Raw genomic sequence first — 14,362 nt, forward strand, 5'->3', positions numbered from 1 at the left:
TAACAGTGTAAGACCATTACAGTGAATCATTGTAGAATTGATTGTAGAAAAGACTGTTTGAGCCTGAGTACAGTGTAACTAAGTAATTCGGTTTATTTATGCCAATATAGAGTGTGCGAGTTTCTAGTAATATTGGAGAATTTAAAGAAACCGCGCGCGTGAATCTAGCAAACAAGCAAATTTCGCGCGGAGAGTCCATTGCGATCAGCTGTTCTTGACACTTGATGAGGAGGGGGAGGTGTTGCCACCTAATGATCGCGGACTATTCGTGGGAACTTCCGGCCGCGTCAGGATTTGCTGATTTATTTGTTGTTGTTTGGCTTTGTGACATCTTTCATACATTTTAAGTAAAATACAAAACTATCTTAGTGTTTTATCATCCCCTCCATTGATCTTGTGGCTATACTATACCTGTAAGCATAGAGTGATAACAATAAGTACCTGCCTGATTCCTGATCTTTGAGTGTGACCTTGCCAAGGCTACCACTGAATACACCAGTCCACTGATGGTGTTACTGGCCACCAAAAACCCCAGTTGGCGATCTTGTGAATAACCGTAGAGCCCTATTGTTGGGGAGGGCACACGACAGTCGATGTGAACGAGTCGTGTTCTCACTCTTTCTTAATAGGAGGCCGTTAAGATTGACTGGGAGACTCTCCTGGCGTGCAGTGGCGCCGTGAGGATCGAGGGAAGACCCGCAGGGCTACGGTGAGTTACCTTGAGCATAACTATTGCTCACCCCAGAGTAAGGGTAGAGAATAATAGAGAGGTGGAAACCCCAACATTGGCGACCTCGCCAGGATTTCAATCAAAGTAAAGGTTGCAGTGGTGGTACTTGGCAGTGGTGTTAGAGATCAGGTGCAGGTTAACACTCGTAGCACAAGATGGAGGATGATAAAGTAGCAAGGTTTATTGACTCTAGAGACGAACAGGTGCTGGAAGAGTGCACCAAGGCACAGTTACAGGCTATAGCGGATCATTTTGGAATAAAGCTGAAATCTGCCCGAGTTGGTGAAAGAAGACTAGAGATAATGGCTCAGCTAAAGGCTCGAGACGAAGCTTTGGGGGAGGAACGGCCCCAAACACCTGCCAGTGAGGGTGAACACTTGAGTATTGGTGGAAGCAGCAGGGGATCCAGCGGCAGCAGGCACAGCATTAAGCTGGAAATAATGAAGCTGCAGCTAGAGGCACAGCAGCGCAAAGAAGAGCGAGAGGCACAGCAGCGCAAAGAAGAGCGAGAAGCAGAGGCACAGCAGCGCAAAGAAGAGCGAGAAGCGCAAGCGCAGCTGAGGAGAGAAGAAGCACAGCAGCGCAAAGAAGAACAAGAGCGAGAAGCACAGATGAAGCGTGAGGAGCGAGAAGCACAGATGCAGCGTGAGGAACGAGAAGCACAGCGGCGCCGGGAAGAACAAGAGCGAGAAGCACAGTTACGCAGGGAAGAACACGAGCGAGGGCTGAGACAACAGGAAATAGAAGCCAACAAGGAGGTGGAGCTGAAGCGAGCTGAACTGGGACTAGGTGCCCCTGCCCCGCCACAGGAAGACCGACGAGTGAGGGAACGAGACCTGCCGGTCTTTGTGCCTAGTGAAGCCGAAAGTTTCTTTGATCACTTTGAGAGAGTTGCTGCTATGAAGAGGTGGCCGAGGGCGGAGTGGGCGGAGTTGGTCCAAGGGAGGCTCACAGGTGAAGCTCGTGAAGCCTTCACTATGCTCGACTTCCAAGAATGCACTAACTACGATGCGGTAAAACGAGCTGTGCTCCGTTCCTTTAAGCTCACGCCAGAGTGTTACCGGAAGAGGTTTAGAGAATGTACCCGGTCACCAGGAAAATCGTATGCGGAGACGGCGAGGGACATGGAAAGAAAGTTCCTTAAGTGGATGGACTCTGAAGAAGCGGGGTCGGCCGAAGAAATCAAGGAACTAATGGTCATGGAAAAGTTTATGTCCGTGCTCCCTCCTGAGATCAGGATGAGGGTAAAGGAGGCGGACATAAAGGACCTGAGGGCCGCAGCCGACCGGGCCGACATGTTAGAAGAAGCCCTACGCCCACGCCGAGAGGGACAGCACCGACCGCCCGCATACGTCGGAAACGATAGGAGTTATAGAAGGACGGATGGATGGAGGACAGGAACGAGTTCTCCCAAGTCCCATCTCTCAAGTTGGAACACCCGAGGATCAAAAGGTACTGTAGAACCAATCAAGAAGAACCAAGCGGAGAGCTCGGGAGCTGTTGTTGCGACCAAGGAGTCAACGAGCGGTGCGGGAAAGACGCAGGGTGCGACGGCCTCTGGAGGCAGTGCTAAGGCGAGCGGTGGCGGATGGTCTCCGCCGAGGGGCCGCTGCTACAACTGCGGAATACCCGGACACGTCGCGCGGGAATGCAGACGCCCTAAGCAGCGGGGACACATTGCTTTAGTGATGTTCGAGGACCAGAGGGCCGAGAGAGTGCGGGATGAACCCGTGCTGAGTGGGGAGAAGAAAGTTCACCCATTCGTGTGTCAAGGAACCGTAAGGATGGGGGACGCAGACCCCATCCCCGTGACGATCTTAAGAGACACCGGGGCTGACTTTACCCTGGTAAGTGAAACCCTGTTCCCCGAAGGTTACGAAAGTACCAGTGTGGGGGTGGCAAGTGTGACCACTGTGGGAGGCCCAGTGAGGATGCCCCTACACCAGGTAACTCTAAATTCCGACTATGGCTGCCAGACCCTAGTGGTGGGAGTCTGTACATCAATGCCCAAGATGGAGGCGCAGGTCATCTTGGGGAATGACGCGTGTGGAGGATATGTCCTTCCGAATCTTGTGAAAGGCGAAGAATGCCTAGAACAATACAAGGAGGCAGGCGGAGAGTGGAACGCCTGTGGGGGCGAGAAGGGAATCGCACCGGCGGCGTTCCCAGTTTGTGCTGTGATACCAAGACGACGCGAAGGACAAGGAGGTTGTGGATCTGATGGGGCTGAGGAGACGACTGACAGCCTGGGAATAGATCACCTCTTCGTGGGACCCGGAGAACGAGCGGAGGGCGGAGACAGCCCAAGTGGTGAGTTGCAGGTGACCCTCACCAGTTCTCTAGGGGTAGACCGTGCTCGTCTTGAACAGTTGCAGCAGGAGGAGTTCCCCGATTTGATTAGTGAGGCCCAAGGAGGAGGTGTTGGCCCTGAGAAGGCTACTCATTTTTACCTTCAAGACGGAATGCTGATGAGGCAGTGGAGACCTGTGAGGGTGGAGGCCGGGGAAGAGTCCCTAAGCACGAAGCGCCAGGTAGTGTTGCCGGCCCAGTGCAGGGCGGCCGTGTTGGACCTAGCGCACTCCGTGGACTCTGCAGGCCACCTGGGAGTGACTAAGACGCTGCGAAGGATCAGGGATTACTTTTACTGGCCAGGTATGGACGCCGAGGTGAGGCGCTATTGTAAGACGTGCTTACCATGCCAGAGGGCAGGGAAGAGCCAGTCCACGATACCGAAGGCCCCACTGATCCCTGTTCCAGCGTTTGGGCCCGCTTTCGAGCGTCTGCTAGTTGATGGAGTGGGTCCTTTGCCAAGGACGAAGAAAGGGAACACCTACCTAATGACAATAATGTGTACCTCCACCAGGTTTCCGGAAGCCGTCCCGATGCGACGTTTAACATCGCAAGGAGTAGCCAGCCAACTGCAGCGGTTTTTCTCGTGGGTGGGGATGCCCAAAGAGATCCAGACAGACTGCGCAAGCATTTTTCAGTCGAAGTGGTTCCGACAGACGATGGCAGGATGGGGAGTGACTCAGATTCGATCGTCGCCCTACCGACCGCAGTCGCAGGGGGCGATCGAAAGATTCCACTCCACATTGAAAACTGTGCTGAGAGTGTTCTGCGCAGAACAGGGGGCTGAGTGGGATGAGGCTATACACCCCGCATTATTTGCCATACGTAACGCGGTGGTAGAATCACTAGGATTCTCACCATTCCAGCTAGTGTATGGACACGAGGTGAGGAGTCCCCTGTCCATGCTGAGGGAACAATGGACACCGGCAGCGACCGTGGGAACGGTGAACGAATATGTCCAGAAGTTTAAAGAACGTCTCACTCTAGCGAAGGAACTGGCTGGGAAGCACCTGAAGGAGGCACAGCGTAAGATGTCGGAGTGGTACGACAAGAGAGCTACACAGAGGGATTTCCAGGTCGGGTCCCAAGTAATGGTCTTGCTTCCAGGTAAAGGTAGGGTGACCGAGTCACGGTTCGAGGGACCATACCAAGTGCTGCGACGGTTGGGTCCGGTGTCGTACGAAATTGGGAAGTCGAACAGATCCCGAAAGAAACAGGTGTGTCACGTGGACCGCCTGAAACCCTTCTTCACGGTGGAAGGAGGAACCGCCAGGCAGGAAGGAACGATGACCCGGGAACCCCAGCAAAAGACAGTTCTGTGCGTACAGGTGGACCAAGAACTCCCGGAGGAGGAAGGAAAGTGGTCCAGGGCGGATGGCACCCGTCTCACCAACACTGAGAGTCTGGCAAACATCAAGGACAAGCTGTCACATCTGGAAGGGCAACAGAGAGCGGACCTGACGGACCTACTGAGAAAGAATGCCTCCCTCTTTACCGACGTGCCCCGACGACACCGGAGTGTGACGCACGAGGTGGAGGTGAGGGACGCCAGGCCCGTCAAACAGAGCGCGTACAGGGTGAGCCCAGAGAAGCGAGAGCTGATGAGAAAGGAGGTGGAGTACCTCCTTGAGAACGACCTTGCGGAGCCCAGCAAAAGTGAGTGGAGTTCCCCGTGCCTATTGGTGAGGAAAGGCGACGGAACATACCGCTTTTGTACAGATTACAGGAGGGTGAACTCCATCACTGTGGCGGATTCTCACCCCATGCCAAGAGTGAGTGACTGCATTGACCAGGTGGGCAGTGCACGGTATGTAAGCAAGGTCGATCTTCTCAAGGGGTACTACCAGATCTCCCTGACTCCTGAGGCCAGGAAGATATCAGCTTTCGCGACTCCTGATGGGCTGTACCAGTACAAGGTGTTGCCCTTCGGCATGAAAAACAGCGGCAGCTGCTTCCAGCGAATGATGAACGAGCTGTTAAGGGGTGCAGCAGGATGCACGGTTTACATCGATGACATCGTCGTGTACGCCGACGATTGGGGGACGCATCTGGAGAGACTTGGGAAATTATTTAGAAGGTTAGAGGAGGCTAACCTGACTGTAAATTTGGCCAAGAGTGAGTTCGGGAAAGCTCACTTAGAGTACCTCGGTTTTGTCATCGGCCAAGGTGAAGTCACTCCAGTTGATAACAAAGTTGCAGTCATAAAGGAATACCCCGTGCCCAAGACGTGCAAGGGGTTGCTCAGGTACCTCGGAATGATAGGGTACTATCGTGGGTTCTGTCGGAATTTCTCCACGGTAGCGCATCCCCTAACCGAGCTACTCTCCAAGAATGTAAGATGGAGATGGGGAGAGGCCTGCCAAGAGTCTTTTGAAAAGACCAAGAAATTGTTGACGGAGGCCCCAGTATTGATATCTCCAGATTTTTCAGCCGGTTTAATTCTGTACGTGGACGCCAGCGACGTTGGAATAGGGGCCATGTTGGCTCAAGAACGAGGTGAAGTACATAGGCCAGTAGCCTTCTACTCGAAGAAGTTCGTAAAATACCAGCGGGCCTACAGCACCGTTGAGAAGGAGGCATTGGCGCTAGTTATGGCCCTGAAGCACTTTGATGTATACGTGGGAGGAGGGGCGAGACCTGTCTTAGTATTCACCGATCACAACCCTCTCACATTTTTATACAAGATGAAGAATTCCAACCAACGTCTAACGAGGTGGGCGTTGTTACTGCAAGAATACCGGCTGGAAATCAAACACATCAAGGGGAAGGACAACGTAGTAGCGGATGCCCTATCCCGCATACACTAAACAGACATGACTCTTATTTTAAGGGGAGGGGTATGTGACGGTGTTCCCCCCTTTATAATTCTCCCACGCCTGCAGTAAGAGTCATGTCTACTTTTCCCAAGCGTTCTCTACGTTGCAGGCTACAATTTGATATATGGGAGAGAGTGAAGTGTTCTCGGAGAGCCGAGAAATTTGTGAAATAGTGATATTTTGGCCTGTGGTTTAGGCCCTTTAGGGAGCCAAGATGGCGCTGGCTTCCCTGATCTCCCGCCAAAACCGTGTGACGTCAGTGGCACCGGATTGGTCACCGACAGCAATGTGGCACCGGGAGCCAATGAAAACCTCCCGTGGCGAAAGTGACGTCACGAAGGAAGGGGGTCCGGCCAGCGCGCCGGGCTGGCGCCAGCAGTGAGATACGACACGTCATAGAGGTCGGACGTGCGATGGATGGTCTTGTCAATAGGACAGTTGTACCTCGCTCCCGTGGATTTACGCGTCATCTGAAGTCCGCCAGTGCTCTGAGAAGTCTTCCCTAGTTCATGTGTTGAACCAGAAGAGGGAATTGACGGTTATTTGAGCAACAAGTGCTCCAGTCAGGTACTGTGCCAGTAGCAGTGAAGCCGTGCAGTGACGTACGTGACGTCTGTGGCAATTCACCAGTTCGTGACAGCGTAGTGGCTGACAGAGCCACTGGGTAGCTGAGGAAGAGAGGACTATTTGGGGAAACCGAACGACTGTAGCTGAGACGTAGGCGACAGCCGTTGCTGGGAGAAGACGACGGCCAGGAGACCGACTCCAACCTTCAAGAAGTTAAGAAGGAGGACGGACCTGCAGTGAGGAGGCACGGAGACGACGCGCTAAACGGTGTGACGAGGAGAGGCTCTGGTAGGACACGACGACGTGTAGTGTGGGGGCGTTCCCGACACGAGGACCAGGAGCTACATCTCGACTCTCATCGGAGGATAGGGTGAAGTAGGTGGTTCTAGTTCCCTCCCCATTCCCCTTTAGTTAGCTATATTATTTGGCTATATTATCTAGCCTGAAGATTTTATATGTCGTGAGCAAGTCTCACCTATGTCACGGTAAAGCACCAGTGTGCTAGACAGTACTATCAAGAGTACTTGTATTATTCATGTTGATTATTGGTGTGTACAGGCACCAGGAACCAGTGATAAATTTACTGTGTTGTGTATATCTTTCTATAGATTTTGATATGAACATATAGTGGTAAATTATATATAATATTATGCCGGTATTTGGAGGTTAGGCTATGTGCCCAGAAACTATTTATTTTCCATGTATTGATGATTGATTTATATACCATATATATGTCTATGTCCATTCAGTGAATAATCATTTGTGAGTACAGTGAATCATTGCGTTATCGCCCACGAGAGAAAGTACTGAAAACTCCCGTGTTAATATTTCATAATATATTGTTGGATAAATAACAGTGTAAGACCATTACAGTGAATCATTGTAGAATTGATTGTAGAAAAGACTGTTTGAGCCTGAGTACAGTGTAACTAAGTAATTCGGTTTATTTATGCCAATATAGAGTGTGCGAGTTTCTAGTAATATTGGAGAATTTAAAGAAACCGCGCGCGTGAATCTAGCAAACAAGCAAATTTCGCGCGGAGAGTCCATTGCGATCAGCTGTTCTTGACACTTGATGAGGAGGGGGAGGTGTTGCCACCTAATGATCGCGGACTATTCGTGGGAACTTCCGGCCGCGTCAGGATTTGCTGATTTATTTGTTGTTGTTTGGCTTTGTGACATCTTTCATACATTTTAAGTAAAATACAAAACTATCTTAGTGTTTTATCATCCCCTCCATTGATCTTGTGGCTATACTATACCTGTAAGCATAGAGTGATAACAATAAGTACCTGCCTGATTCCTGATCTTTGAGTGTGACCTTGCCAAGGCTACCACTGAATACACCAGTCCACTGATGGTGTTACTGGCCACCAAAAACCCCAGTTGGCGATCTTGTGAATAACCGTAGAGCCCTATTGTTGGGGAGGGCACACGACAGTCGATGTGAACGAGTCGTGTTCTCACTCTTTCTTAATAGGAGGCCGTTAAGATTGACTGGGAGACTCTCCTGGCGTGCAGTGGCGCCGTGAGGATCGAGGGAAGACCCGCAGGGCTACGGTGAGTTACCTTGAGCATAACTATTGCTCACCCCAGAGTAAGGGTAGAGAATAATAGAGAGGTGGAAACCCCAACATTGGCGACCTCGCCAGGATTTCAATCAAAGTAAAGGTTGCAGTGGTGGTACTTGGCAGTGGTGTTAGAGATCAGGTGCAGGTTAACACTCGTAGCACAAGATGGAGGATGATAAAGTAGCAAGGTTTATTGACTCTAGAGACGAACAGGTGCTGGAAGAGTGCACCAAGGCACAGTTACAGGCTATAGCGGATCATTTTGGAATAAAGCTGAAATCTGCCCGAGTTGGTGAAAGAAGACTAGAGATAATGGCTCAGCTAAAGGCTCGAGACGAAGCTTTGGGGGAGGAACGGCCCCAAACACCTGCCAGTGAGGGTGAACACTTGAGTATTGGTGGAAGCAGCAGGGGATCCAGCGGCAGCAGGCACAGCATTAAGCTGGAAATAATGAAGCTGCAGCTAGAGGCACAGCAGCGCAAAGAAGAGCGAGAGGCACAGCAGCGCAAAGAAGAGCGAGAAGCAGAGGCACAGCAGCGCAAAGAAGAGCGAGAAGCGCAAGCGCAGCTGAGGAGAGAAGAAGCACAGCAGCGCAAAGAAGAACAAGAGCGAGAAGCACAGATGAAGCGTGAGGAGCGAGAAGCACAGATGCAGCGTGAGGAACGAGAAGCACAGCGGCGCCGGGAAGAACAAGAGCGAGAAGCACAGTTACGCAGGGAAGAACACGAGCGAGGGCTGAGACAACAGGAAATAGAAGCCAACAAGGAGGTGGAGCTGAAGCGAGCTGAACTGGGACTAGGTGCCCCTGCCCCGCCACAGGAAGACCGACGAGTGAGGGAACGAGACCTGCCGGTCTTTGTGCCTAGTGAAGCCGAAAGTTTCTTTGATCACTTTGAGAGAGTTGCTGCTATGAAGAGGTGGCCGAGGGCGGAGTGGGCGGAGTTGGTCCAAGGGAGGCTCACAGGTGAAGCTCGTGAAGCCTTCACTATGCTCGACTTCCAAGAATGCACTAACTACGATGCGGTAAAACGAGCTGTGCTCCGTTCCTTTAAGCTCACGCCAGAGTGTTACCGGAAGAGGTTTAGAGAATGTACCCGGTCACCAGGAAAATCGTATGCGGAGACGGCGAGGGACATGGAAAGAAAGTTCCTTAAGTGGATGGACTCTGAAGAAGCGGGGTCGGCCGAAGAAATCAAGGAACTAATGGTCATGGAAAAGTTTATGTCCGTGCTCCCTCCTGAGATCAGGATGAGGGTAAAGGAGGCGGACATAAAGGACCTGAGGGCCGCAGCCGACCGGGCCGACATGTTAGAAGAAGCCCTACGCCCACGCCGAGAGGGACAGCACCGACCGCCCGCATACGTCGGAAACGATAGGAGTTATAGAAGGACGGATGGATGGAGGACAGGAACGAGTTCTCCCAAGTCCCATCTCTCAAGTTGGAACACCCGAGGATCAAAAGGTACTGTAGAACCAATCAAGAAGAACCAAGCGGAGAGCTCGGGAGCTGTTGTTGCGACCAAGGAGTCAACGAGCGGTGCGGGAAAGACGCAGGGTGCGACGGCCTCTGGAGGCAGTGCTAAGGCGAGCGGTGGCGGATGGTCTCCGCCGAGGGGCCGCTGCTACAACTGCGGAATACCCGGACACGTCGCGCGGGAATGCAGACGCCCTAAGCAGCGGGGACACATTGCTTTAGTGATGTTCGAGGACCAGAGGGCCGAGAGAGTGCGGGATGAACCCGTGCTGAGTGGGGAGAAGAAAGTTCACCCATTCGTGTGTCAAGGAACCGTAAGGATGGGGGACGCAGACCCCATCCCCGTGACGATCTTAAGAGACACCGGGGCTGACTTTACCCTGGTAAGTGAAACCCTGTTCCCCGAAGGTTACGAAAGTACCAGTGTGGGGGTGGCAAGTGTGACCACTGTGGGAGGCCCAGTGAGGATGCCCCTACACCAGGTAACTCTAAATTCCGACTATGGCTGCCAGACCCTAGTGGTGGGAGTCTGTACATCAATGCCCAAGATGGAGGCGCAGGTCATCTTGGGGAATGACGCGTGTGGAGGATATGTCCTTCCGAATCTTGTGAAAGGCGAAGAATGCCTAGAACAATACAAGGAGGCAGGCGGAGAGTGGAACGCCTGTGGGGGCGAGAAGGGAATCGCACCGGCGGCGTTCCCAGTTTGTGCTGTGATACCAAGACGACGCGAAGGACAAGGAGGTTGTGGATCTGATGGGGCTGAGGAGACGACTGACAGCCTGGGAATAGATCACCTCTTCGTGGGACCCGGAGAACGAGCGGAGGGCGGAGACAGCCCAAGTGGTGAGTTGCAGGTGACCCTCACCAGTTCTCTAGGGGTAGACCGCGCTCGTCTTGAACAGTTGCAGCAGGAGGAGTTCCCCGATTTGATTAGTGAGGCCCAAGGAGGAGGTGTTGGCCCTGAGAAGGCTACTCATTTTTACCTTCAAGACGGAATGCTGATGAGGCAGTGGAGACCTGTGAGGGTGGAGGCCGGGGAAGAGTCCCTAAGCACGAAGCGCCAGGTAGTGTTGCCGGCCCAGTGCAGGGCGGCCGTGTTGGACCTAGCGCACTCCGTGGACTCTGCAGGCCACCTGGGAGTGACTAAGACGCTGCGAAGGATCAGGGATTACTTTTACTGGCCAGGTATGGACGCCGAGGTGAGGCGCTATTGTAAGACGTGCTTACCATGCCAGAGGGCAGGGAAGAGCCAGTCCGCGATACCGAAGGCCCCACTGATCCCTGTTCCAGCGTTTGGGCCCGCTTTCGAGCGTCTGCTAGTTGATGGAGTGGGTCCTTTGCCAAGGACGAAGAAAGGGAACACCTACCTAATGACAATAATGTGTACCTCCACCAGGTTTCCGGAAGCCGTCCCGATGCGACGTTTAACATCGCAAGGAGTAGCCAGCCAACTGCAGCGGTTTTTCTCGTGGGTGGGGATGCCCAAAGAGATCCAGACAGACTGCGCAAGCATTTTTCAGTCGAAGTGGTTCCGACAGACGATGGCAGGATGGGGAGTGACTCAGATTCGATCGTCGCCCTACCGACCGCAGTCGCAGGGGGCGATCGAAAGATTCCACTCCACATTGAAAACTGTGCTGAGAGTGTTCTGCGCAGAACAGGGGGCTGAGTGGGATGAGGCTATACACCCCGCGTTATTTGCCATACGTAACGCGGTGGTAGAATCACTAGGATTCTCACCATTCCAGCTAGTGTATGGACACGAGGTGAGGAGTCCCCTGTCCATGCTGAGGGAACAATGGACACCGGCAGCGACCGTGGGAACGGTGAACGAATATGTCCAGAAGTTTAAAGAACGTCTCACTCTAGCGAAGGAACTGGCTGGGAAGCACCTGAAGGAGGCACAGCGTAAGATGTCGGAGTGGTACGACAAGAGAGCTACACAGAGGGATTTCCAGGTCGGGTCCCAAGTAATGGTCTTGCTTCCAGGTAAAGGTAGGGTGACCGAGTCACGGTTCGAGGGACCATACCAAGTGCTGCGACGGTTGGGTCCGGTGTCGTACGAAATTGGGAAGTCGAACAGATCCCGAAAGAAACAGGTGTGTCACGTGGACCGCCTGAAACCCTTCTTCACGGTGGAAGGAGGAACCGCCAGGCAGGAAGGAACGATGACCCGGGAACCCCAGCAAAAGACAGTTCTGTGCGTACAGGTGGACCAAGAACTCCCGGAGGAGGAAGGAAAGTGGTCCAGGGCGGATGGCACCCGTCTCACCAACACTGAGAGTCTGGCAAACATCAAGGACAAGCTGTCACATCTGGAAGGGCAACAGAGAGCGGACCTGACGGACCTACTGAGAAAGAATGCCTCCCTCTTTACCGACGTGCCCCGACGACACCGGAGTGTGACGCACGAGGTGGAGGTGAGGGACGCCAGGCCCGTCAAACAGAGCGCGTACAGGGTGAGCCCAGAGAAGCGAGAGCTGATGAGAAAGGAGGTGGAGTACCTCCTTGAGAACGACCTTGCGGAGCCCAGCAAAAGTGAGTGGAGTTCCCCGTGCCTATTGGTGAGGAAAGGCGACGGAACATACCGCTTTTGTACAGATTACAGGAGGGTGAACTCCATCACTGTGGCGGATTCTCACCCCATGCCAAGAGTGAGTGACTGCATTGACCAGGTGGGCAGTGCACGGTATGTAAGCAAGGTCGATCTTCTCAAGGGGTACTACCAGATCTCCCTGACTCCTGAGGCCAGGAAGATATCAGCTTTCGCGACTCCTGATGGGCTGTACCAGTACAAGGTGTTGCCCTTCGGCATGAAAAACAGCGGCAGCTGCTTCCAGCGAATGATGAACGAGCTGTTAAGGGGTGCAGCAGGATGCACGGTTTACATCGATGACATCGTCGTGTACGCCGACGATTGGGGGACGCATCTGGAGAGACTTGGGAAATTATTTAGAAGGTTAGAGGAGGCTAACCTGACTGTAAATTTGGCCAAGAGTGAGTTCGGGAAAGCTCACTTAGAGTACCTCGGTTTTGTCATCGGCCAAGGTGAAGTCACTCCAGTTGATAACAAAGTTGCAGTCATAAAGGAATACCCCGTGCCCAAGACGTGCAAGGGGTTGCTCAGGTACCTCGGAATGATAGGGTACTATCGTGGGTTCTGTCGGAATTTCTCCACGGTAGCGCATCCCCTAACCGAGCTACTCTCCAAGAATGTAAGATGGAGATGGGGAGAGGCCTGCCAAGAGTCTTTTGAAAAGACCAAGAAATTGTTGACGGAGGCCCCAGTATTGATATCTCCAGATTTTTCAGCCGGTTTAATTCTGTACGTGGACGCCAGCGACGTTGGAATAGGGGCCATGTTGGCTCAAGAACGAGGTGAAGTACATAGGCCAGTAGCCTTCTACTCGAAGAAGTTCGTAAAATACCAGCGGGCCTACAGCACCGTTGAGAAGGAGGCATTGGCGCTAGTTATGGCCCTGAAGCACTTTGATGTATACGTGGGAGGAGGGGCGAGACCTGTCTTAGTATTCACCGATCACAACCCTCTCACATTTTTATACAAGATGAAGAATTCCAACCAACGTCTAACGAGGTGGGCGTTGTTACTGCAAGAATACCGGCTGGAAATCAAACACATCAAGGGGAAGGACAACGTAGTAGCGGATGCCCTATCCCGCATACACTAAACAGACATGACTCTTATTTTAAGGGGAGGGGTATGTGACGGTGTTCCCCCCTTTATAATTCTCCCACGCCTGCAGTAAGAGTCATGTCTACTTTTCCCAAGCGTTCTCTACGTTGCAGGCTACAATTTGATATATGGGAGAGAGTGAAGTGTTCTCGGAGAGCCGAGAAATTTGTGAAATAGTGATATTTTGGCCTGTGGTTTAGGCCCTTTAGGGAGCCAAGATGGCGCTGGCTTCCCTGATCTCCCGCCAAAACCGTGTGACGTCAGTGGCACCGGATTGGTCACCGACAGCAATGTGGCACCGGGAGCCAATGAAAACCTCCCGTGGCGAAAGTGACGTCACGAAGGAAGGGGGTCCGGCCAGCGCGCCGGGCTGGCGCCAGCAGTGAGATACGACACGTCATAGAGGTCGGACGTGCGATGGATGGTCTTGTCAATAGGACAGTTGTACCTCGCTCCCGTGGATTTACGCGTCATCTGAAGTCCGCCAGTGCTCTGAGAAGTCTTCCCTAGTTCATGTGTTGAACCAGAAGAGGGAATTGACGGTTATTTGAGCAACAAGTGCTCCAGTCAGGTACTGTGCCAGTAGCAGTGAAGCCGTGCAGTGACGTACGTGACGTCTGTGGCAATTCACCAGTTCGTGACAGCGTAGTGGCTGACAGAGCCACTGGGTAGCTGAGGAAGAGAGGACTATTTGGGGAAACCGAACGACTGTAGCTGAGACGTAGGCGACAGCCGTTGCTGGGAGAAGACGACGGCCAGGAGACCGACTCCAACCTTCAAGAAGTTAAGAAGGAGGACGGACCTGCAGTGAGGAGGCACGGAGACGACGCGCTAAACGGTGTGACGAGGAGAGGCTCTGGTAGGACACGACGACGTGTAGTGTGGGGGCGTTCCCGACACGAGGACCAGGAGCTACATCTCGACTCTCATCGGAGGATAGGGTGAAGTAGGTGGTTCTAGTTCCCTCCCCATTCCCCTTTAGTTAGCTATATTATTTGGCTATATTATCTAGCCTGAAGATTTTATATGTCGTGAGCAAGTCTCACCTATGTCACGGTAAAGCACCAGTGTGCTAGACAGTACTATCAAGAGTACTTGTATTATTCATGTTGATTATTGGTGTGTACAGGCACCAGGAACCAGTGATAAATTTACTGT

Source organism: Procambarus clarkii, chromosome 17 (assembly GCF_040958095.1).
Source record: "Procambarus clarkii isolate CNS0578487 chromosome 17, FALCON_Pclarkii_2.0, whole genome shotgun sequence".
NCBI lineage: Eukaryota > Metazoa > Arthropoda > Malacostraca > Decapoda > Cambaridae > Procambarus > Procambarus clarkii.